This window comes from Lygodium microphyllum, chromosome 29 (assembly GCF_053477565.2).
Source record: "Lygodium microphyllum isolate KBCC chromosome 29, Lygodium_microphyllum_v1.1.10, whole genome shotgun sequence".
Lineage (NCBI taxonomy): Eukaryota > Viridiplantae > Streptophyta > Polypodiopsida > Schizaeales > Lygodiaceae > Lygodium > Lygodium microphyllum.
Window position 1 is genome coordinate 68,598,169 of NC_141163.1, and position 24,837 is coordinate 68,623,005.

The window sequence follows — 24,837 nt, forward strand, 5'->3', positions numbered from 1 at the left end:
AGATGTTAGGATTCTCTCTGCTCTTTTTATCTCTCCCAATTTTCTCTTAGTTGAATCACGTGAGGGCCAGTGGTTGCTACAATGGCACAAGCACAAAAGCATGTGCTAACATGGACATGTTGCAACCTACTATCCATTGATTTCTATTATTGTTAGAATCCATGCTAGTTTCTACCGATCGGCACTCCAATTTTGTCCCAGAGCAAAGCATCAGTCAACACATTAGCTTCAATGGTGAATATCTTATTATTATGATGAAATCGTATTGACATTTTGGAGGTAAGTACTTGTACACAGGTTTTCTACAGATGAAGGTTGTGAGAGATCTCACCTTCACCAATTTATTGGTGGCACTCATGTGCTCTCTCTCTCTCTCTCTCTCTCTCTCTCTCTCTCTCTCTCTCTCTCTCTCTCTCTCTCTCTCTCTGTCGTAGTGCTCACTTTGGGTGCCATTTTTCCCTACAACATAAAATTTAAAAAACGAAAATAAAAACTTATAATTTTTGAATGCGAAAAGATATATTAGTATTAATGAAAATGAATATCAACTTGATACACAAGAGTTAATAGGTAAGCCATGAGTCTAATCTACATAACTCATTTTGGTTGATCTTACGAGCTTGACTTAGCATACTAACATGCCACCGAACCTTGGGTCGAATCCCAACTAGATGATATGAGAATCCCAAAAAAAAACATCCTTGATTCTAGCCTACTAGATATCATGATGCACAATTATCATGTCTACATTGAAAACTAATGATTGTAGGCTATTTGCACCACCAATATTTTCGAAAATAGAAATCTTCATGTATCTATCCTCCCGTACATTGATTCTCAAATTGGCAAGACCTCAGCCTAGACCTATGGGACCATGAAACCATTCCAAAATAGATGCTTCAATGATTATTCCTCACCCCCTACATTTACTTTTCAAAGGGACCCCTCATGTGCAACTTTGTTCTAGTGAGCACACCGTTCATGGCTATCTTCAAAGCAAAGGGTCTATCTCTCAAAGGGATTCTAATCAACTAGATATCTTTGAGAATGACTTATAGCTCTTCATCATCTGAGATCTCAATGTCCCAATCTTCTCTCTCCTTTGTCAAAATCCTTTCCTAATTGATTGACGCATCAAGGTGCTTTGAATTCTTTTCCTCTCAATGCAAAGATGGGGAATATTGGGTCTCTCACAAGCCCAATGTCGAGATCATGGACACACCTTTATTTTTTCAAGGATTTAGACAGTGAAGTCTATCGCTAGCTCTCACCCAACCTACTCACATGCACACAATCTCACAAGAGTCAATTTATTGCACACACAATACGACGACTCAAAGTGTAGGTGTAGTGGGCATCCTTACCAACTTACCTCATTCTAAACAATACGCCTTAACAAGCAGATTCCACGACCCATGCATGGCTCCTTGATTGCTCCACATTCTCCCATTCACTTCACATGTTAGACAAAAAGAAGGGATGAAGGAGAAGGGTGAAAATAGTGCAAGCGAGCATCCCATGCATGCCTCACTCTCTCTCAGCTCTATCTCACACACACTCCATGGAGCTTGGCTCTCACTATATAGGGAAAGAATGGGAGAAGAGGAATGTCAAGAGCTTCTCTCTACAAAATCCCTCACTCTCACTCTCACTTCCTCCCTCTTCTCCACTCTCGCACTAGCATGCAAAGATAAGTAAGAAAGAGGAGACCACAAGTTTGCACGCACGCACACAAATAGCCTTTTTGATTACTTCTTATCCTATTTATGCAATAGTTCTAGGGTTTCTATCCCCCTCGAGCATTCACCTTACACTTGTGGCCTCTTAGCCACTCACACCTTGCATGCATGGTGAGTCTCACTCAACTTAAGAAAAAAATAATAGTTACAACTTGCACGAGAGTGAGCCTAGCCCTCAATTTCATATTAGCAATATCCTCGAAAAGATAATTACTTTATGTCACACGATCAGGAAATTTATTGCACATCATATGAGGATATTTTCACTCCTTTGTATGTTGCGGGATGAGGATTAACATTACCCCCCTCCCAGTCCCATGGCACACAATGGTGTAGAACCTAGTGTCAAGGATGGTCATGCTGATATGGTCCTTCTAATGAGTGATACCCATCTATAACGTTGTGGTAAAGGTATCACTATAGTTTTGTTGACGATGCTAAAGGGTGTAGAAGAAGGCTCATGGATGTAGCATTGTTGTAGAGGATGATTGGCCACTATTAGTATTGTTGGATCTTCAATGAACTCTTCAATAACCATGGACCTTTAGAAACTTGCAATCAACATGCTCTCTCTGGGAACATGTCTACCTTACTATGTAGTACTTGTGCTCATGCATGTGTGACTAGGGGATAGATAGCTCCAAGAAATCTTAGTGCGTTGTCCCACACATGAGGACCAGTTAATGTGTGGTTTTATTATGTGATGAAGTCTCGAGATGATACGTTGTCAAAGCGAGCTCGGGGTGTCTCGCCCTTGATGTGCCTTGAGATTAGTTGTGGGGGAAAAATCTAGGAAGTTAGAAGCAAAGTCAGCTGACCAAGGTCACTAAACATACCTAACTTGAGGAGCCCTTTGTGCACCTATCAAGATGGAGTTTTTACTTTTCTTTTTCTCTATTCTTTTCATTTTTTTGTACTCTTTTTTATATCTTTTTTACTATTTTTTAAAAAATATACATATAAGCTTCATTTCTTTGGGAGTGGCTGCAAGGTACAACTAAGACATCCCTTGCTAAGCATGTAGTCCTTTATTGCATCTCATAACTCTATGGAGGATTATGGGCAGAAGGGGTGGGTATAAAAAGTGAACCAATGGGCCATAGTGTCTTCCAATAGCATGATATAGTAGGATGCAAGAGTATGGTATGTAGGTGTAGGAAGATCATGGCCACTTTGTTTATGCTAGCATTGATGTCGAAGAATAGTGGAGGCTATCCATCTTCATAGGGGGTTGGGGTTAGCTCTAGCAGCTTGATTAGGAGGCAAGGGTAATTATAGGTGGTGAAGAAGGTAGGGTCAAGTTAGTTAGTGAAGTGGTTAAGGAACATGTAGAATTAGGGTTGAAGATCTCACGGTTAAAACAAGTGCAACTTTTCACAGCTTAATGGCATTAACATTAGGGATCTTTAGCAAGCTGTATTGGCCATGGGGTTGAGGAGCATAATCATGTTATGTATACTATCTAGGGTATGGTCAATGAAGTTCATCTACTCTTTCACAGCTTTCAACATAGCAGAATACCAACCTTGCAATGTCATCAATTTCTAGGATAGCATATCGCCATTTTGGTTGAAGCTTCCAAATTTATTATGGTGGCTAAATCCCAAATGCTCACCTAAGCTTTTGCCTTCTTGAAGCTAACAAGCTTTCTAGAGGATGTTTTCATCTTGTTGTCCCTTCCATTTCTTAGCAATATTCTTACTTGCTCGGATCAATGTCTATACAATTCTTGGGAATATAGCCTTTTGAAGCTTCCTTTCCTTAGAAACATTAAAGTCGAACACTATGGTTTGATCTCCTTCTGGCTCTTAGTACTCCTTCATTAGTTCATCCAAATCTTCTCACTTCTCTTTGTACCCTCCTCAAGGGGATGGTCAATCACCTTTTGAGTAGGAGTTTTTAGGGCACTCAACAATCTCAAGCAACACTCTTGCACATCTAGTGCCAACTCCACCACCATTGGATAAGGTCCTTGAGGCACATCACTTGCACTCTCCCTTTGCTCATCAAGTTCTTGGGGGTTCCACAAAGTTTGCCAAGGAGGACATAATTTTTTATGGCTCTATAGAAAAGGAAAGCATTGATCTAGAGGGTTCTTCTAGCCCTACTGCTTCAAACTCCTCTTCTTTGTACCCAATGCCCCTTAAATGGTGTCCAAGTGCTTCTTTTTTGGGCCTGGGGTCGAGAGGAGATTAGGCACTTGGTTGAAATCCAATTTACTTGATGTAGCATTGGTCAAGCTCAATTATATCTTAAATGTGGCTATGTTGTTAATGTTAGAGGTGGAAACTATATGGATAGACATTGTATAATTGTTAAGATACTACAAACTTATACACATATGTCTACACTTTAATTTAACTTTCTCTAGTTAGCGAGTTTGCTAGTTCATTAGATAGCCTCCTCAATGCTTCTTACAAGTTTTTCTTTGTTTCATTCTTAATTCGCAAGCCATACTAGATATATTAGATCTGAAGATCAAATAAGCACATAGTTATCTTTCTTGACATTTAGTGTTGGTTCACATGTGTGCTTGGGCCATTTTTTGGGAGCACCATAATCATGATCATTAAACTCTTCCAATCAAATAAGGTTCTCCACATCATCTACATGTAACATGTTACATCACCTTGTAGTTTTCAACAAAAATCCATGAAAAATATCTCACATTTGACATGTGGAGTTTGAAAAGCATAGATCACATGTTTCTAATAATCAATCACTTGTGTTATAAACATTGTGAACTCCGCTTTAGGTCCTTGTATAATCAACCATCATGATTAGTCTTACTATCTCTTAAAATAAAGTGTTAAATAAAAGCTTATTTTGAAAGTTAAGTAAAAAATCTTATTCAAATTTTGGATTTGTACTTAGATGTGTTTCAAAATTAACACTATGAAAAATATAGCATAGGAGAAGGACTATGGTAATATCTTCATTTGATGAATTTATTCTTCTGATAGACCTATTGAGGATAGAGAAGAACATTGACAAAATTTATGATTATTTGATTTAATTCACATTTTAGATTTAAAGTACATGATTAACTTCCATATGATGTGAACATAAAGTATACGATTCTCATGCACGATGGAAATAGTGAATATATGATTGAAATACAACTAAATGTTATATGATTTAAACACAAAGTAGACAATTAGGTTGTACATGTACATGATTGAAATACAGTTAACTCGCATATGACTTGAATGTAAAGTATAGAATTAACTCATCTATGATTGGAAACACAAATTATACGATTAACTCATACACAAATGAAACACAAAATGCAGGATTGAAATGCAAGTACTTCATACAGGACTTAAAAGTAAAGTACTAGTAATCATGAAATTCCATATGATTTAAATGGAAAGTACATGATTGACTTGTACACAAGTGGAAAATAAAGTACACGACTAACTCACCACGATTGGGATTCAAAATAGACAATTGGAATGTAACTAACTCGTACATTATTTGAATGCAAAGGACACAATTAGCTAGTATATAATTGAAACATAGTTTGTTGGAAGAACATTTCGTACTCTAAGCCTACCATCCACATACCATATTTATCTCATAATGAGGAATTTGGTGTTGTAAACCATCCTTGTGAATACAATGATATAACATCAAGTCTTTGCATTCTTGCACTCTAGCATTCCTACTCTCTATTTTCTCACATGGTATCAAAGCATACCAAAGGTTCTACAGTATGTTACATACTTCACTTCTAGCTTTCTCCTTTTTGAGACAAGGTAATAGTGATTTGAACAATATTAATCATCATATCTCAACAATGTGTACCCACTATTCAATCCTTCTTTCTCTTTTCTTGCTCCTATGATATGGAGAAGTTGATAGGCTCTACCTACCAAAGTTGGAGATTTAGGATGCAACTATGCCCCATGTAGGTAGACCTATGCTCTATTGTTAATGGTGTGAAGAAGAACCCACCACAAGAGACCGACCTGACCTTCCCCATGTGGAAACAAAAGGACATAGCTACCTTGATGGAGATCATTCTTCATTATCACTACTTGCAAAAATTTATTAGTTACATTATGCAAGAAGGGAACTTAGCAATATAATGTATGGCAAACTCTTCTTGATAAAGCTTTTCTCATAGCCTTGGAGATCTTAGAGAAGCTCCAAACCACCCTTCTTCTCTCCTCCTTAGTACTTTTGGGCATGCTTTTGTCAACACACATTCTGACCCTTCTTACTTGATCTACAAATTGGTGGAGCCAAAATCCAAAGAGAGAAGCTTCTCACAAGGAACTCCTCCAGTGGCTCTGGCCATTCCATAAAAAATCTACACAAGAAGAATGGAAATCACCATCAACAATCCACTTATGCTCCATCCTCCAACTCTCACGTGACCCAACAAAAGAACAACTATTCTTTCCCATCCAACATCAACAATCACCACATGGGCAATTTACCACAATCTCCAAGGTATACTACATCCCCAATATTTGTACTACACAGGTAACCTAATAAACTAGCAAATACGTAGCTAGTAACAACTAGTCACAAGTAGTTGCTAACTAGTAGATAGCTAGTTGCTAGCTAGCATACACTCACCTTAGATTGAAGAATAATCATCATAGAATACTAATAACATGTTCGTACACATCTTAATAAGCTTATTCTATCATGGAGATACCACTTTACATTTCCATATGGTTGCTCAAAAGTATTCCTACATTTTAGGCATGATTTCTCTTTACTACTCAACTCTCTACAATGGTGCAAACTTTGAGAGCTAATTGTTAGCATATTTGGTGCGTATGTATGGGAACTAGTTTTACTAGAGTGGATGGATAAGGATAACCAAGTGAGTGGACAAGTGGCTAGATGAGTTGACTCTAAAGAGTGGCCACATGAAATGTACTAGATTATACACCTTGCCTATTTAAAGAGGCACCAAATAATGAAAAGGCTATGTTGTGTTCTTACATACATTCTAACCATGAATGGCTTTCTTTCATATCCTCCATAATCACTTCATGTGGTATTAGAGCCACATTCTTGTAGTTGTGAGGCATCCACCCCTTTACACAAAGTTGAGAGCTGCAAACACCATTGAGGAAGGCTATAATTAAGGTAAAATTTGTTGGGGGTAAAGGCGCTTATGCCTACACTGCCTTGTATTTACTTCACGCATTGTTATGGCACACTTGTACACTGTAGGTGGCCGGTGCCCATCATTGTCACTTTATTCTTTATTCTTTTAGTGACTATTGAATAAAGGAAGATCGGTCACATTTTGTGATGATTGGAGTTCCCACATACAGTGTCTCTCTCTCTTGCTCTCTCACTCCATCCTATCATAGCTCTTGCTTCTACTTGTGTGCTTCCACTTGGGCTCTACCTTTCATAATTCCTTAATGCATTCATTTTGGTTCACTTGAAGGCTCTTTCCTTATCGAGTATGGGAGAAAGAGCATATTGGAAGGGCTACAAAGGTCCTATCTTGCCAAAGGTTGTTCCATCACTCTCTCACAAGGGGGCTACTTAAGGGCCCTACTCAAAGGGGTAGCTTGTTAACAAGTTGAAGCCCTAGTTGAGGCCACAAGCCAAGGGCCTGCTTACTTGGAAGTAGATGGTTTGCTTCCTCTATCATAGACAGAGAAAGAGAAGAGATAGAGAAGAGAATAAGAAGAGAAAAGGTTGTTCCATCACTCTCTCACAAGGGGCCTACTTAAGGGCCCTACTCAAAGGGGTAGCTTGTTAACAAGTTGAAGCCCTAGTTGAGGCCACAAGCCAAGGGCCTGCTTACTTGGAAGTAGATGGTTTGCTTCCTCTATCATAGACAGAGAAAGAGAAGAGATAGAGAAGAGAATAAGAAGAGAAAAGGTTGTTCCATCACTCTCTCACAAGGGGCCTACTTAAGGGCCCTACTCAAAGGGGTAGCTTGTTAACAAGTTGAAGCCCTAGTTGAGGCCACAAGCCAAGGGCCTGCTTACTTGGAAGTAGATGGTTACTTAAGGGCCCTACTCAAAGGGGTAGCTTGTTAACAAGTTGAAGCCCTAGTTGAGGCCACAAGCCAAGGGCCTGCTTACTTGGAAGTAGATGGTTTGCTTCCTCTATCATAGAGAGACAGAGAAAGAGAAGAGAATAAGAAGAGAGAAAAGGTGTTTGTTTGAGCTTGAGCTCAAAAACTAGGTTTCCTCTGCTAATCGAATCCATCCACATCAAAATTGGCACCAACATCAAAGTGTTGTCCTACATTAACACAGATCATCATGTTGCATTGATAGCCACTTGCTACTCATGAAAATCCTATTTTCTTTAGTAATTCCTTCCTTATCTCCTTTGCAAAGGTTTAAACTTTAATGTTTTAAGGCTTCTTCACACCTTCTATCTTTCAAACTGGTTCTATTTGAGCCCTGTTCACATTGCTTGATGTACCTAGTTAAAGCAAAACTGTATATCTTATTGTTGCCTTGAACTAGTTGTTAAAAGGGGATTGTATTTCCATTCTCAAAAACATGAATTTGAGGGTTGACTTTATGTGAGATTTTTGCCATTGAGAGATTGATCGAATTCCTTGTAACTCTCAAAAAATTCCCCTCTTGTAATTGGGATTAGACACTGCCATCAAGCAAAAATGGCAAGTGCTAATACCTTCCCCTATCTTGCAAAACAATGTTCTATTTCCATTATGCACGTGTCCAATTTCATTGTTCAAAATCAAATTCAATGCCATATACTTCATGAAAAAATTGAGCCAAAGTTTAACAAAATCCCAAATTTCTTGAATCCCAAAATGATCTATGTTATTTATCTTAAAATGATGTATGTCACGATGCTATCAAGCTAAAGATGTTGGGGGTTAAGGCACCTCTGCCTAGCCGCATGTGTATTACTATATTGATAGTACCCACCACTGCACACTGTAGGTGGCGGAAACTTATCACTGTCACTTTATTCTTTATTCTTTTAGTGACAATTTGAATAAAGGAAGGCTCGATCACACATTGTGACTGTTGGAGTTTCCATTTGCTCTCTCTCTCTCTCTCTCTCTCTCTCTCTCTCTCTCTCTCTCTCTCTCTCTCTCTCTCTCTCTCTCTCTCTCTCTCTCTCTCTCTCTCTCTCTCTCTCTCTCTCTCTCTCTCTCTCTCTCGCTCTCCTGTGCAAGCTTTCATCCTTCTCACCTTTCAACTAGTATCAGAGCATGGATTCATGACTACTTGAGCTTGGTTCGTGGCATCTTCAGCTTCCTATTGATTACCTACACTCATTGGGTCTCCTTCTCAGCAGGCATACTCGACTCCTTCGAGCTCTGATCACTCCTTAGCTTGTCGAGTACCTACCCAGCCTATTTGGGCACCCTCAGGGCATTCCTTCAAAGGTATTGGATCTCTCTTTTGTTATTTTACTTCAATCCATAGGTTTTGTGAAGCAAGGTAGCCATGTCCTCTTGCTTCTTGTGATGCCTACTCTCTATCCGCGACTTTGCCCTTCAAGAGGGAGCTCCTAGGGGTCTTTAACTACTCCCCTGACCTTGCCTTGACCTTGCCTAGCCCTTCCATAGGCCTTAGATCAGTTTGGGCTAGCTTGAAGACTTGCAAAAAATTCATTTTTTACTTCAGCCCTCCCTTGGCACTCATTGGCAGCTTGAAAACACTTCATTTGGCACTTGAGAACATTCCCCTGATGCTCGACATTGGTGGTTATCATTGGCATTGATTTGTGGACTGATTTACCTCAGTCCAAGACTGTTTTCCATAGTCCATAGGCAGCCACAAACAGTGTTACATCAGCACTTTATGTTTATGCTTGGTTGACATTGACATTGGTTGCTCGGTTGGTCCCAAATGCTAGGGGAATGTATGCCTATGATGTGAGATGCTTTTGGGGCTGAATTTACTCAGTCATTGACTATTTTACACAGTCCACAAGCAACCCAAAATAGGGTAGCCCTCTGTCTCATTACACTTTATGCTCATGCTACATAGTCATTTGATGCTCGATTATGCCTGCTTGGTGCCTATACATATGGGAAAGTATGCCTATGGTTTGTCTATGGTTTTGACCTTGGATTGCTCAATTTTGGACGTTTATTTGCTGTTGGAATATTCAGGGCTGAAGCTTATTTGCTTATGTTTTGGATATGCATGTTGGATTCAGGATATGTCTTGGATGTATACATTGATCTAGTGACTCTTGGGGATCGACATAGAGCTTGGATTTGCTCTTGAATCATTGGTTGAGCTTGAGCTCACTTTGAATAGCATTTGGATCTTCATCTTTGCTGTACTTATGGCATGTACTTTGCTTATGTTTGACTGGTCTTAACATGCTTGGCCTATGCCACTACTACATGCCCATTACATTGTTTGGAGTTGGATGCTACTGAGCCTTGCTTTGGCTTGACATTTGATTGCCCATAGCTTACTTTGGCTATTTCTTGGCTTGCTAGAGTCACAGTTTGGATGTACTTGATGTCTATGGATGCTATGTATGGATGCTACACGAGCTATATGCTCATGAGGTCTTATTGATGCTTGATCTTGGATATTCTCGCACTGTTGCTATCATATGCCATTGTTGAGCTTCTTTACTTGATATTTACGGCTTTTGTGCCAATGGGAGCATCTTGATACGCTTGACAGACATTGAGCAGGCAGCTTATGCTACTTGAGCATTCGGATACTTGAGATTGGGATCTTCACTTGGATGTTGCATGGTTGATATGGCGTGGTCCTCACAGATGTACTTGGGTTGATCTGGGCTTTGCACTCCCTGAGCATACACCTCTTTGTGTTAGGTCTTGCCAGTGTTGTGTACACTTTGCCCTATTACACAGGGGGTGTGCCGGCTTACTAATGGATTCATTTGACATGCTTGGGTGTTTGCTTGTCGATGTCCATTGGATTGTCACATGCTGATTTATGCTCGCTTGATGCAGGTTATGCTTTGACAGTCAGTGGTTGACTTGGTGCATTCATTTTGCCTACAGTTTGCTATCATTATACCTGGCTGTAATTTATTACAACAAGCAGTTATGCATGGACGTGGAATTTTCATGCTGAATCATCACAATTTTATGTACTTTTGATGGTACTTGGTGGGCAACATCATTAGCTATCAGTTCATGGTTATTTTTCCTTTGTTTTAGTGGTATTTTGACTGTTTATAGCAGAAAACAACAAGTAGTTTTGAATTGTCTGCACCGTTTTGGACTACAGTATGGCATCTTTTTCTACTGATAGTGCTATCTTCAACATCACTAAGCTTGATGGTACGAATTATGCCTACTGGAAGAGTCAAGTTTTGGCAGGTATCAGTGCAGAAATCTTAGATCAAGCCACTAACGATGCATGGCGAGCAGCCTGAAACTATGACTGATGATGAATGGAATGAGCTTGATGAGTTATGCAAGTTCACTCTCATATTGTCTCTCATTGAACATGTGCATTACAATGTGGTTGAGGAAGCGCATAGTACTTGGTAGCTTTGGGATAAAATAAAGAACTTCTATGATAAGAAAAGTCCAGCAAGTTAGATGTATTGGCTGAAGTAACTTATGGACCTATGCATGAAGGAGAATATGATGATGTCTACTCATTTGAGCCAGTTTCATGCTATTCTCAAGAACTTGACTTCGCAGGGCATTACCTTCAATGATGAGGTTACTCCATTGTTTTTACTTGGGACTCTGAGTGAGTCATGGAATATATTCTGCACTGCCTTACGTGCTCCTGCTACTATTTTGAACTTGCATGATGTAGAGAGTGCTCTTCTGCTGGAAGAGATCAATCGTAAGAACTTGGATACCTCTCGTGTGTCACATGCTTTGACTATTAGAGGCAGAGATGGTAATGGAAAGAATGATTGTGGGTATGGATGTGGCAGAGACTCGCAGAAGTCTAGGTCTAAGTCGCATGGTAAGTCGCGCAACAAGTCTCGTGGAAGAAATGCTAATGTGACATGTCATCATTGCGATAAGAAGGGTCACATACGTCCACAATGTCATGAGTTACGCAATGAGAAGTGCAAAGACAAGGTATAGGAAAAGTCCTCTGATCGCAGCATTATGCCTACGAAATCTAGTGTGAAAATCGAGGAGATAAATGTCATGCAGACTGATGACTCCGATGGGGAGTACATACTTGCAGTTAGTTCTTGTGATGCTACGACGTTGATTGAGGTTCACTCTATGTATGCGCAGTGCTGGCTTCTGGATTTTGGTGCTTCATTTCATGTTACACCATGCCGTGAGTGGTTCCATTCCTACCGCACTGTCTCTGGTTCAGTTCGCTTGGGTGATGATAGGTCACTTGCTATTATTGGCATTCGGGATGTACGACTGCAATTCTCTACTTGCAGTACTTTTCTGTTACAAGATGTGTGTCATGTACATGTGCTTACACGTAGTCTTATGTCTGCAGGGCAGCTTGATGATGCTAGGTTTCATGTTTCATTTGGGGATTCTTCCTGGAAGATCACCTGTGGCAGACTTGTGCTTGCTAGAGGTGCCAAGGCTAGCAGCCTCCATCCTCTTGTAGTTGATGGATCATCTGTTGATCATGTTTTGTCAGTGGGTTCCATCCCACATGTATCTCTTTGGCATGCTTGTTTGGGCCATATTCCCTTGAAGGGAATGAAAATGCTTTCTGGTTTCTAGTACTTACCGCCCCTCGACTATGTATGTTTTGATTCATATGAGCATTGCCTTTATAGCAGATGGACTAGAAATATTCATAAGAAGTCTGGTAGGACATGTATGAGTGAGCCCCTGGCATTGGTACATTTGGATGTCTGTGGGCCCATGCCTTGTTAGTCTATGGGTGGTGCAAAATATTTTGTGACGTTCATTGACGATTTTTTGCATAAGTATGGGCTTACCCCATTAAGCTTAAGTTAGATGTCTTGGTTGTGTTTCATAGATGGCTTGTATTGGTTGAGAACTAGAATGGGCATAGACTGAAATGCCTTAGGATTGACAATGGGGGAGAAAGTGTCACGTGCCTTTGAGCAGCTATATGACGAGAGGGGTATTAAGCGTTAGTTGACCATCCCTTATACCCCACCCTAGAATGGTTTGGCTGAGCGGATGAATAGAACCATCCAAGAGCATGTACACAGTATGCTTAGCCATGCAGGCCTACCATAGAGCTTTTGGGTTGAGGCAATCGATACAACTGTGCATGTCATCAATAGATCACCTTCCAATGGTTTGGATTTCCAGGTTGCAGAGGAGGTATGGATTGGGTCTTATGCGCATCTATGTGTCTTTGGATGTGAGGCATTCTTCTATGTGCCCAAGGACAAGCAAACTAAGTTGGATCCTAAGAGTGTCAAATGCATTTTCCTTGGCTATGGAGATGTAGGTGAGATGGGTTACCACTTCTGGGATCCGCATGTGCAAAAAGTCATATGCAGCCATGATGTAGTCTTCCATGAAAACAAGATGCATAGGTAGCATGAGAAGGTGGTAGAGATACTCAAGGTTATATTCTAGGAGGAGTCACGTGCTCTTGCCCAACCAGTTGGATAGCCTGCAGCAGCAGTTGGTACACATGGATAGGGTGTTGAGTAGGTAGCAAAGCCTGCAGTGAGACAATCTACTAGAGCTAGACGTCCACCTAATCGCTTTGAGTCCTCGATGCATTATGTCTTGGTTATAGATGCATGAGAGCCTCTCACCTATGATGAGGCTATGCACAGAGGTGATAGTCACTCTTGGGAGAGGGCTATAAAGCCTAAGATAGACTCCTTGCATAAGAATATGACTTGGGATTTGGTTTCCTTGCCTGTTGGCAAGAAGACTCTACCATCCAAATGGGTGTACAAGCTGAAAAGTACCCTTGGACACCCCAAGCCGGCTTATAAGGCAAGACTTGTTGCTAAGGGTTTTAAACAGGAGCATGGAGTTGACTTTGATGAAGTCTTTTCTCCTGTGGCCAAGATGATCACTCTACACTTGGTTTTGGCCTTAGTCGTGCAGCTTGACTTGGATATGTATCAGATGGATGCCAAGACTGCATTCTTGCATGGGGATTTGCATGAGGAGATTTACATGGAGCAGCCTAAGGGCTTTGCAAAACCTAGCAGGGAGCACCTAGTGTGCAAGTTGAAGAAAAGTCTTTATGGCTTGAAGCAAGCACCTAGGGAGTGGTATCATAAGTTTGATGCCTTTATACAGTCACAAGGCTATAGCAGGAGCGCTATGGATCTGTGTCTTTACATTAAGACATCCCATGATGGCTCATTGCTTATTTTGGTACTTTATGTGGATGACATGTTGATAACAAGGAAAGCTCATGATGAGCTGGATGCTCTTAAAATCTCAGCTGAAGAAGAGCTTTGAGATGAAGGATTTGGGATAGGCCTCTCATGTTCTTGGTATGCACATTAAGTGCGATAGGCATCAGGGACTACTCTACCTCTCACAAAGGGAGTACATTCATAAATTCATTGAGTGTTTCCGCATGCAGGACGTGAAGCTTGCTTGGCTGTCCATTACCTTCTTATGTGAAGGTTTCACATGCCGATTGTTCGTAGACAAATGAGTAGAGGGCCGAGATGGCCAAGATCCCTTATGTATTAGTTGTGGCAGTTTGATGTATGCCATGATAGCAACTCGACCAAATATTGCCTTTGCAATTGGTGTTGTGGCACGCTATATGGCTACACCTGGCAAGAAACATTGGGATGCTGTGAAGGGTATCATGAGATACCTAAAAGGCATATCAAATATGTGTATTTGCTATGGCAGCCAGGATACAAGAGTTGTGGGATACACAAACTTTGATTATGCAAGACATGCCGATAGTAGGAAGTCCACTTCTGGCTACGTATTCACCTATGCTGGAGGTGTTGTCTCTTGGATGTCTAGGGTTCAAAAGTGTACGACTTTCTCTACCACTGAGGCCGAGTATGTTGTAGCCACTAAGGCTTGCAAGGAGGCCATATGGTTGGGCTGTTTGGTTCATGACCTTGGGATTGATTCTATATCTACACTGCATTTGGGATTCTATAAGTGCTATTCAGCTAGCCGAGAATCCGGTCTTTCATGCAAAGATGAAACACATTGAGGTGAGGTATCACTTCATGCATGGGGTCATGGAGGACAAGTACGTTGACCTTGTCAAGATCTCCACTGATGAAAATCTTGCTGATGTGCTCACGAAAAGCCTCACTACTGAGCGCTTTGCCTTCCTCATGAGATTGATGGGCATGTGGACATAGGATTATTTTGGTCATAGAGCTGCATCACCCATTGTGGCAATGGCTAACTCCTCAAAAGTCAAAGTTTGAGGTCTCATCTGAGTATTAAGGGCATATATCAATTCATAAAAATTTGCTAGATAGATTCAAAGACACCTCTGAGCTAGCTCCTTGCTAGTCTTTTGTATCCTAGCGACAGCCATTTGGTCACACAAATTCTTAATTCAAGTGATGAATGCTTCAGCTATCTCTCCTTCAGAAAACTTCTCCGCTACTAGTCGATTCTCTAGGTTTTGAATCCTTGTTTGATTTCGTATTTTGTACTGACTTCTAAGTACATCCACACTTTTGATGCCTTGGTTGTATGATGAATCAAAGTCAAAACACTATTAGAATGGCTTGTAACTAAGGTACGCAATCCATCTGCATTTCTTCATTTCCAAGCTTGTAGAAGATCTGCATTTGGAGGAATCATTACACTTGAATTTTATTGTAGAGGGCATTCTAGAGAAAAAAAGTTGATAGGTGGTATATGAAGTACTCTCACATGTTGAGTAGAATAAGTCATGTACTAATATCTGGCCATCATGACAAATTTCTTAGGAAGTGGCAAACTTTACATTGATTAATGGTAGTGACTAAAATTAGTTCAAGCAAGGTTTACTAAGTAGGCAATCTAAGAAAGGATGTATTCTTGACCCTAACTTGCACGATCTATGTCACTAACAACTTTTGCTTCTTGATGTGGATATGTTGGGTTGTACATATGATCATCAAATGCTAGGGCATCTTGAACTAAATCACCATGCAACTCATCCTTCATTTGAAAGAATTGATACATTGACATATTCTACTTCATTTAGGGTTACGTGTGCTCATTGAATGCTAGGTATATGTATTATGTGCCTTGTGCTTCATTAAGATTGGTTTATTTTATGTCAATCCTAATTAGGCTAGCCTTTTGAAACCAATTTTTATGTAGGTGATATATTCAACCTTATGATAGAATATGCCATTAGAACTTATGATAAACGAATTAGGAAATCATTTGAGTTAGATACTTGGCATATGTCTGTGATGAAAAATGTTAACTTGGCTTGAAAAAGTTTCGAGACAATAATAACCTAGTCACTCTCCAAACAAAGAGTCTATGAGACCAATGGTGCAAAGTGGTAGAGGGAACTCTTGTGTATTCTTGGGGCAAGTGCCCTCATTATATTCACTGATTCTTCATTAAGTAAGGTGAGGAAACTTCATTTGCTCTTGTTAATATGTAGTAATTTTTGGTTGGATAGGATACCCACAAGTTGCTTATTGGTACTTTGAGCTTGTCCATTTGCTTGTGGATTATAGGGGGCCATCTTGTTATGCTTGATTTTCCAAGCTTCAGTGAGGATTTTAATCACTTTATTTAAAAAGTGGGTTCCACGGTCCGATACTATTTCCTTTGGTGAACCAAAACGGTAGATGATTTGCTCAAGTAGGAAATTGGTAATCTCTTTTGCATTGTCCTTCCTCGTCGTGCGTGCTTCTGACCACTTTGTGAAGTAATCAGTTTGCCTCCTTTATACTTGAAAATGTGGTTTCTTAAATATTCAATATGTTCTAATTTTTGGTTAATTAACCTCCTTGATACTTGAAAATGAAAGAAAATGGGCCCATTCTACCTCATTTTGGTCTCTATGTCTCAAGCATTTCTATTTTTAAAGGTACAAAAAATCAATGGCGAAGTATGTTTATATAAGAAATGTACTCATGTTGGAGATTTGTTCAATGATACTAAAGTCTCGGTTGTGCAATCTTGGGAGGGAAAGTGGTCTAATTCATTGATCATTATCACAATAATGCAACATAGGTCTACCTATCCTTCCATCTTGGCTATTGTCATTGGATATGCAAGGAGCTATGACATTATATAACATCTCTCATCTATTCACTCTCCATGCAATTGGAGCAATGATGTAGTCATGGATGGTCCTAATCTAAATATGCCTAAAAATGCAAAAGTTACTATTTTACAAAGGCTATTCTATTATATTAATCTCTATCACTAAAAAGTGGAGAGATTTTTTAGCTACAAATCTATAATTTGGTTCACTATTATGGGAAGCTTACTATTAAAAAAACTCTCTTCAATGGTTGGCTTCTCCTCTCAATTGCTTTGCTCTTGATGCTTTCTTTGGATGAGACTCAAAGTAATTCAAAGCTGGCTCTTTGTAGTTTGGTGAATAGATTCTTACTCATCAGTCCATACAATGATTGGAATTCAATCCATGGTGGCAACTTGGATGATTTCCCCCCCTTGACTTATAGTGGGTCTTATGGTGGCTAGATATAGAGTTAGATAATGTGTGTGCAGCCTAGGTGTGCAATGTGTTCCATAGATACAAGTTCTCAAGGCACTTTGCAACACATTGATTCCAAAATTCACAAGAGTGAGTTATGCAAAAGCAGACTTTCTTTCTTTTCAAAAGCAAGGTGCACTTGTACAAGTGATACCACATGTATCACAATCAACAAGATATGAATGTGCCAAGACTAGTCATATGCAATGCAAGGACAAGATGCATGGATGCAATGAGATGCAATTGCAACACTTTGATTCCAAATTTCACAAGAGTGAGTTATGCAAAATCAAACTTTCCTTGATGAAGATTCACAGAAGGTTATAGAGGACAGTGACAGAAGACAGATCTCACAGGACACTATGAAGTCTCTGGTGACCTTTCATATCTGACATACTTTTTGGGAGGTGTATCCATGACCTAATGAGGATTATTGTGAGTGATTATTGAGTGATTGTAGTGAGGATATGATGTAGTATTGAGAGCATACTATTGTGAGAGAGATCATATGCAAGAGAGAGTTGATTCTATGTGAAGAATTGTGTGACAAGCATCACATCTTTTACAGGAATCATAGGCATCCTTCTGAATGGTAGGCCACTAGTATCCTGAGAGCAAAGCCTTCCTGGCTGTGGCTTCTCCTGCAAAGTGGCTTGCACATGGCTCGTCATGGCAAGCCTTCAGAACAATCCCAATCTCATCTCCTGCAACACATCTTCTGAGCACTTCATCTTTGCCTTTCTTGTATAGTGCACCGCCTAGTAGGGTGTAGGGGGCTGAAGGAGGCAAATTTGCAAAGGTAAGAAGAATTATCAAACCCTAAATACTGTCACAAGAGATCTTCAATGGAGATGAAAATTTACCAAAATGGAGAAGAGAGGGAAAGTGATCACCTACTTGATTTTTGGGTCAAATTCATTTTGTGAGAAGAAGAAAATGAAAAAAAAATTGCCCAAAGAAAAAAAAAGTACGAGGTCAAAGAAAAAGCAAATTTAAACTTTGTTAAAATTAAAAATTTATCAAAAAAAGAGGAAAGTACAAGGTTAGAGAAACTTAAATTTTGTATACTATTTAGCTTTATGGTGCAATTGATCAAGCTCTCCTTTGGAAGATATGACTGAAGAGACAATAGGAGTTGGAGGAGGAGCAGAAAGAACAGCCACTTTTTGGTTAAGTTCGTCAATAACTTTCTATTGGGACTCTACAGTTGCTTGAGAGTGCTGCAAACTAACCTTCACTAGTGCCAAGTTTACTAGCCAAAATGACCATTTCCTCAAGGGTAGAATTTTTCTCAAGCTACAAGGATGCATTCTCCTCTTCCAACTTAGAAACCTTAGATTCTAACTCTTGAATAGTTGCCTTCTGGAAATCCATTAAGGATGTGGGAGCAGTCATTTGAGTATTAATATCACAAGTGTAGCCCTTTCTGCAGAAAAATCCTCCAGTGCCTTAGTCAACTGACTAGTCAAGGAATCCACCTTGTTTTGCAAGGAAGTATAAACACTAGTATACATTGTCTGAAGACAAGAGGTAAGGGAAATTTCTAGAGTGGACTGGACATTTGAAACTAGCTGTGAAAGCATAGGTCCAGATAATATAGTATGTAAGGATGAAGGCATCTGTTGATCAATTTGTCCTTCCTTTTGGGCTGAAAATAAATTAGGACAGGAGAGGAAAGAAGGAAGGGCACTACTAGACACAGCAGGAATAGGTGCGGGTACAGGAGAAGCAAGTACAAGAGGGCTGGAAGGACCCTTTGTACGAAGGCGTTTCTTGCGAGAAAATATAACAGGGGACTCCTCATCTTCTGAATTTGGTTGCATAGGTGGAGGGGAAGGAACTGATGGTGGAGGCTGCGGCGGTAAAGGAACAGAATCAGGCACTGGCACACCACCAGGAGGAGGTGCAAAAGTAATAATGCGCTGTAAGAAAGCACCATAGGAAACATTAATGATCTGACCCTTCCGTACACGCTGGAAATGTTGATCCATCTTGGAGAGTAAGAAGCTTGCCCAGTTGAACCTAGCACCCTCTAGGATCTTCACAGAAGTTGTGAACAGTTCCTTAGAAAGATACTTAGAAGCTGACTTACTCGTCATAAATCGGTCCTGGAGGAACTGACATAACTACATCCATACTGGAGAAGAGATAGGAGCAATAGAGACCCTTGAACTGTTAATAAGCTGATTGAGAAGCAAGGGGGTAGAAGTTTCCTTCTTTAAGAGAGTAACTATCTCTTCAGCAGTAAGTAACTGGTTACAGCTAGGCACAAAGGAAGCAGAAAGGGGCAAGCACAGTGCTTCATGGATATTAGCTGTAGATAAGCAGAAGGTATGGTTATAAACTAGGCCAGACTGGTTTTTATAAGAAGCCAAGGAGTAAAAAGCTTCTCATCTACCGACGGCAATGTAAGGGCAACAAATGGTCTGAGGCCTGCACGTCAGATGCAATCCACCTCTAGAAGGAGAGAATAATCATGGACTGTGAGGGGAACATGCTGTACCACAATCGGAGGGGAAGAAGAAGAAGACGATGCCATTCAGACTATAGCAAAAACCACACACACAAAACCAGGAATCAAAGAGAAAACCTGCAAAACCCACAAACAAAACCACCACTGAGACCATCGACAGGAGAAAGATTTAGGACAAGACTGACTGGACTAAACCACCCCAAGCAAACCACATCCTACCGAAAATTCGACATGACCTATGCACATATGCGACCGAAAGCTTGGTGAATATGCAGTACAAACATGCACCCAAAACCTCGTAATCAAACACACAAAAGAAAACAAAAGTGTCACACATACCGTAACCCAGACACTAACCAGACTCCAAACAGAATCACTGAATCGGACTAGTAAAATAGACATCAACAAATATGACCGACATCGTTGACCAAGAAAACCCAATCCCGGTAAATGTTTAGCGTCCTATAGTGCGGTGAAGTGGATGGGTGAAACTAACGACTCATTTTGTTTAAATAATCAATTAAGCATAGTGCATTATTAATGTTCAATTCGTTAATGCATGGTGAGTCGGAAACATAGCCCAGCCCCTCTCAGACTTGACATGACTTTACTTGACTGGGTCTCTACTAATGCAGTTCATTGTTATAATTACTTGGGTGCATGCGTAACTTCGGGGGGGTTCATTTTATTACAAGTTAAAGGTATTTGTAACGCGTGTGCGTGTGCATTGGTGAATGGGTTTTAATTTACAAAAATTAAGTGGGTTATGGTGCAAAGGTGGTCGTGCAATGGCGGGGTTCCTTTTACAATTAACGTTCGTGTTCGTTTTATTACAATTTTATGAAGTGCAGTCTGTTAATTTTGTGTATATGCAATGGTCAATTGATTTTAATTACAATTTAAATGTGTGTTATGGTGCAATGTGAGAGAGGAAAAAATAGAAAAAACCTGGCAATGTGTGGGTATGTCTGCAAAGTCTGAGATGACGGCCTCAAAAAGGGAGAGACGCAATCCACTGATAATCCACAAAACTGACAAAAGGCCGACTAAGACTAGTCGTCCTGTCGTACAGGAAAATGGAAAAACAACTAACACAAAAAGAAATAATAAAACAAATGCGACGTGTGACCAAAGAAAAAAAAAATGGAGATGTTGGGGGTTTGAATTGATTGGGATTTAAGATTATGATTGTTTGGTTTTGTGGGGTTGTTTTTGTTTTTGTTTTTTTTTTTAGTTTGGTTTGATTTGGTTGTTTGTTTGTTTGTTTTTTTTAAAAAAAGTGTGTTTTGATGTGTTTGTTTGTTATTAAAAAAAAAGTGATGTGGTCATGAAATTTCAGCAACCAATCATGAGCATCAAGTGTAAAGAAGGTGATCGGATTTAATTCATTTTTTTCAGCTCATTTGTGGGATTAAAAATGATTTTTTCATTGATTTTTTTTTTGTAAAAAAATTAGGGTTTTGGCTCCAATTAATACTTTTTGCCAATTAAGGAAAGCATTTTCAATGAGAAAATATTGGAAAAATATACAAAAGAATTTGTAGAAATTTCAAAAAAAAATTGACATTATTTCGGTATTTTTATGAATTTTTAAGGATTTTTTTTCATTTTTTCATGGTTTTGAAAAAGAATTTCAATTTGTGATTTTTTTGGTAAATTCTTTTAATAATTTAGTTTGGAAAAATATGTCAATTGTTTGCAGAAATATTGGGAATTTTTAAGGAATTTTTCTGTAATTTTTTTATTTTTAATTGATTTTGAAAGAATTTTTGAATTTTTAAATGTGTTTTTAGGGTTTTTCGGGATTTTAAATTAAAATGGTAGTACCCGGCTGCGTGTGAACAGCTGATAAGGACTGCATGTGAACGGCGGGCTTCAGCACACCACCGCACGGACAAGGCGGAACGCGCGTCCTCGCGCGTGAACGACCGCTAAGCGCGCACGAACTCGCGATCACGAACACGTTCATGCACAGCTGCGCATACACACACCCGGCGTGTGATAGGGGGCCAAGAAGGGGGTACGGTTGTTCTTGTGGTTGGTTAAATGAAGGAGGCGGGTTTTGCGCTTCGGGGGGGTGCGTAGGAAAAGGGGCGTAGGAGGGGGAGGTGTGTGGGTGTGGGAAAGGGTATGTGAATGGGGGCTAAGGAAGGGGAGTGTTGTAGAGGGGGGAATGGGGGCTTGTGGGGGCTTGTGGGGGTAGGGGTTGGAGGGTGGGAATGGGTACTTGGAGGGTGTTTTATGTGACGGGGGGGGAAGGGCCAGGTGGCGGGGGCTGCAAAGCCGGGTGGGTGGGCGGCATCAATAGACGCTCCAGGTGGCGAGGAGAAGGGCGGCTGGCGGCCACAGGCGGACCAAGCGACGGCGCAGACGCCAGGCGGGCGGGCGATGTCAGCGGCAGGGCGGGGGCCCAGGTAGGGGCTAGAGGCGAGGCGGCTGACGGGGAACTGCAGGCCCGCCTTGGAGACGGCGAGCTGGATGTGGCGCGGGATGATGCGGTTCTTCTTCTTGTCGCGGGCGGCGTTGCCGGCGAGCTCAAGGACCTCAGCCACCAAGTACTCCAGGACGGCGGCGAGAAAAGAAAGAAAGAGAAGAAAGAAAAGAAGAGCAGAGAGGAGAGAGAGGAGGGAAGGAGAGGGGAGAGGTAACAGTCGCGGGAGGGGGGGAAATAATATTTTTAAATTAATTAAAAAAAGAAAAAAGAAACGAAAGGCGTGGCCCCGTCCCGCACGCGTGCGCGGGGCGGGGTAAAAAAATTTGCCGTGGCGGGATCGGAATGGCGTCGGGACGTCGGCATGGGGTACGCGTACGCGACCAGGGCGTGTTGAGACGCGTAAAATTGAAAACGGGCGCGTTCACGCGCGAAACGAGTCGCGCGAGACACGTAAAAACAATGAAAAATTAATATCTCCCAATTTGGGCATCGAAATGAAATGGTGTAAAAACAAAAATTATGCAGGACGGCAGGGGGCACCCCCCACCCCACCCCACCCCCCAACGACGCCCCACCGCACCCCCCCACGACGCCCCCCCCCCCCCCCCCCGCACCCCACCTCAAAAAACCCCGCTCCCTCCACAACACCCCACCACGCATCCGAAAACCCCGCTCGACCCACCCCACCCCGCGTCACCCCCCCATGACATGGCACACCCCCCCACACCACCGCACCCCCCGACGACGCCCCCCCGCACCCCCCCAGGACGCCCCCCGCACCCCACCTCGAAAAACCCCACCCCCTCCACACCACCCCACCACGCCTCCGAAAACCCCGCTCGACCCACCCCACCCCGCGTCACCCCCCCACGACACGGCACACCCCCCACCCCAGCGCACCCCCCAGGATGCCCCCCCGCACCCCACCTCAAAAAACCCCGCTCCCTCCACACCACCCCATCACGCCTCCGAAAACCCCGCTCGACCCACCCCACCCCGCGTCACCCCCCCACGACACGGCACACCCCCCCACCCCACCCCACCCCCCAACGACGCCCCACCGCACCCCCCCACGACGCCCACCCCCGCACCCCACCTCGAAAAACCCCGCTCCCTCCACACCACCCCACCACGCCTCAGAAAACCCCGCTCGACCCACCCCACCCCGCGTCACCCCCCCCCCACGACACGCCACACCCCCCACACCACTGCACCCCCCGACGACGCCCCCCCGCACCCCCCCACGACGCCCCCCCCCCCCCCCCCGCACCCCACCTCGAAAAACCCCACTCCCTCCACACCACCCCACCACGCCTCCGAAAACCCCGCTCGATGCACCCCACCCCGCGTCACCCCCCCCACGACACCCCCCCGCACCCCACCTCGAAAAACCCCGCTCCATCCACAGCACCCCACCACGCCTCCGAAAACCCCGCTCGACCCACCCTACCCCGCGTCACCCCCCGCGACACGGCACACCCCCCCCCACTGCACCCCCCCTCGACGCGGCGCATCCCCCCGCACCCGACCTCGAAAAACCCCGCTCCCTCCACACCACCCCACGATGCCTCGAAAAACCACGCTCGACCCACCCCACCCCGTGTCACCCCCCACGACACGGCATACCCCCCACCGCACCGCACCCCCCCTCGATGCGGCGCATCCCCCCCGCATCCCACCTCGAAAAACCCTGCTCCATCCACACCACCCCACCACGCCTCCGAAAACCCCGCTCGACCCACCCCACCCCGCGTCACCCCCCCACGACACGGCACATCCCTCCACGCCACCGCACCCCCCACGACGCGGTGCATCCCCCGTGCACCCCACCTCGAAAAACCCCGCTCGACCCGCCGCACGTCACCTCACCCCCCCACCACATGGCACACCCTCCCTCATCAAAAATCCCGCTCCGCAATGACACGGCACACACACCCCACTGCACACAACCCCCTCCCGCGACATGGAACCACCCACCCCCCCGACGGACCTCCTCAAAAAACCCCCCCCACGACATGGCACCACCCAGCCCCCCCGCGACATGGCACACCCTCCCTCCTCAGAAATCCCCGCACAACGTGGCACGCCCTCCCTCCTCGGAAAACCCCGCTCCACTGAACCCCCCCACAACATGGCACACCCTCCGCTCCCAAAAAACCTCGCATCGTGAGGAGGGGGTATCACGTGAAAGCGAGGCAGAGGGAGGGGCCAGGCATGACGTACGCAAAGACAATCGCGACGAGGAGAGGAGGCGCCGCGTCATGGCAAGGCGAGGGGGTTTCCTACCACGATGTCAGCGTTGGAGAGTCAAGACGTGATCCGAGGGGATTTCCATGCCACGGTCTCGAAACAAGCATGCAAAAGGGTGCAGCACCAGGACTTCCCGGGAGGTCACCCATCCCAGTACTGTTCTGGCCCAAGCGCGCTTAATTGCAGAGTTCTAATGGGATCCGGTGTATTAGCGCTGGTATGACCGCACCACAAACACAAAGGAATTCCAAAGAGCCCTTGTATACTCACAAAGTGGCACGAGGGAGCTCAAGATCGAGGCATGGCGGCAAGCCATGCCGTTCATGCCACGGAGGATGTGACTCAGCGCGAACCCTAAACCCCGCGCACATGGAGGCGACGCACAGAAGATTGAATGCCGCCATCGCGTGC

General features: G+C 43.0%; 1 non-coding gene across 1 annotated transcript; it reads right to left on the reverse strand.

Annotated features, from left to right (window-relative positions):
* Positions 1 to 24,538: 24,538 nt before the first annotated feature.
* Positions 24,539 to 24,657, reverse strand: LOC148010743 (5S ribosomal RNA). Its single transcript, XR_015689638.1, has one exon. It is a non-coding gene; the product is annotated as a 5S ribosomal RNA (ribosomal RNA).
* Positions 24,658 to 24,837: the final 180 nt, after the last annotated feature.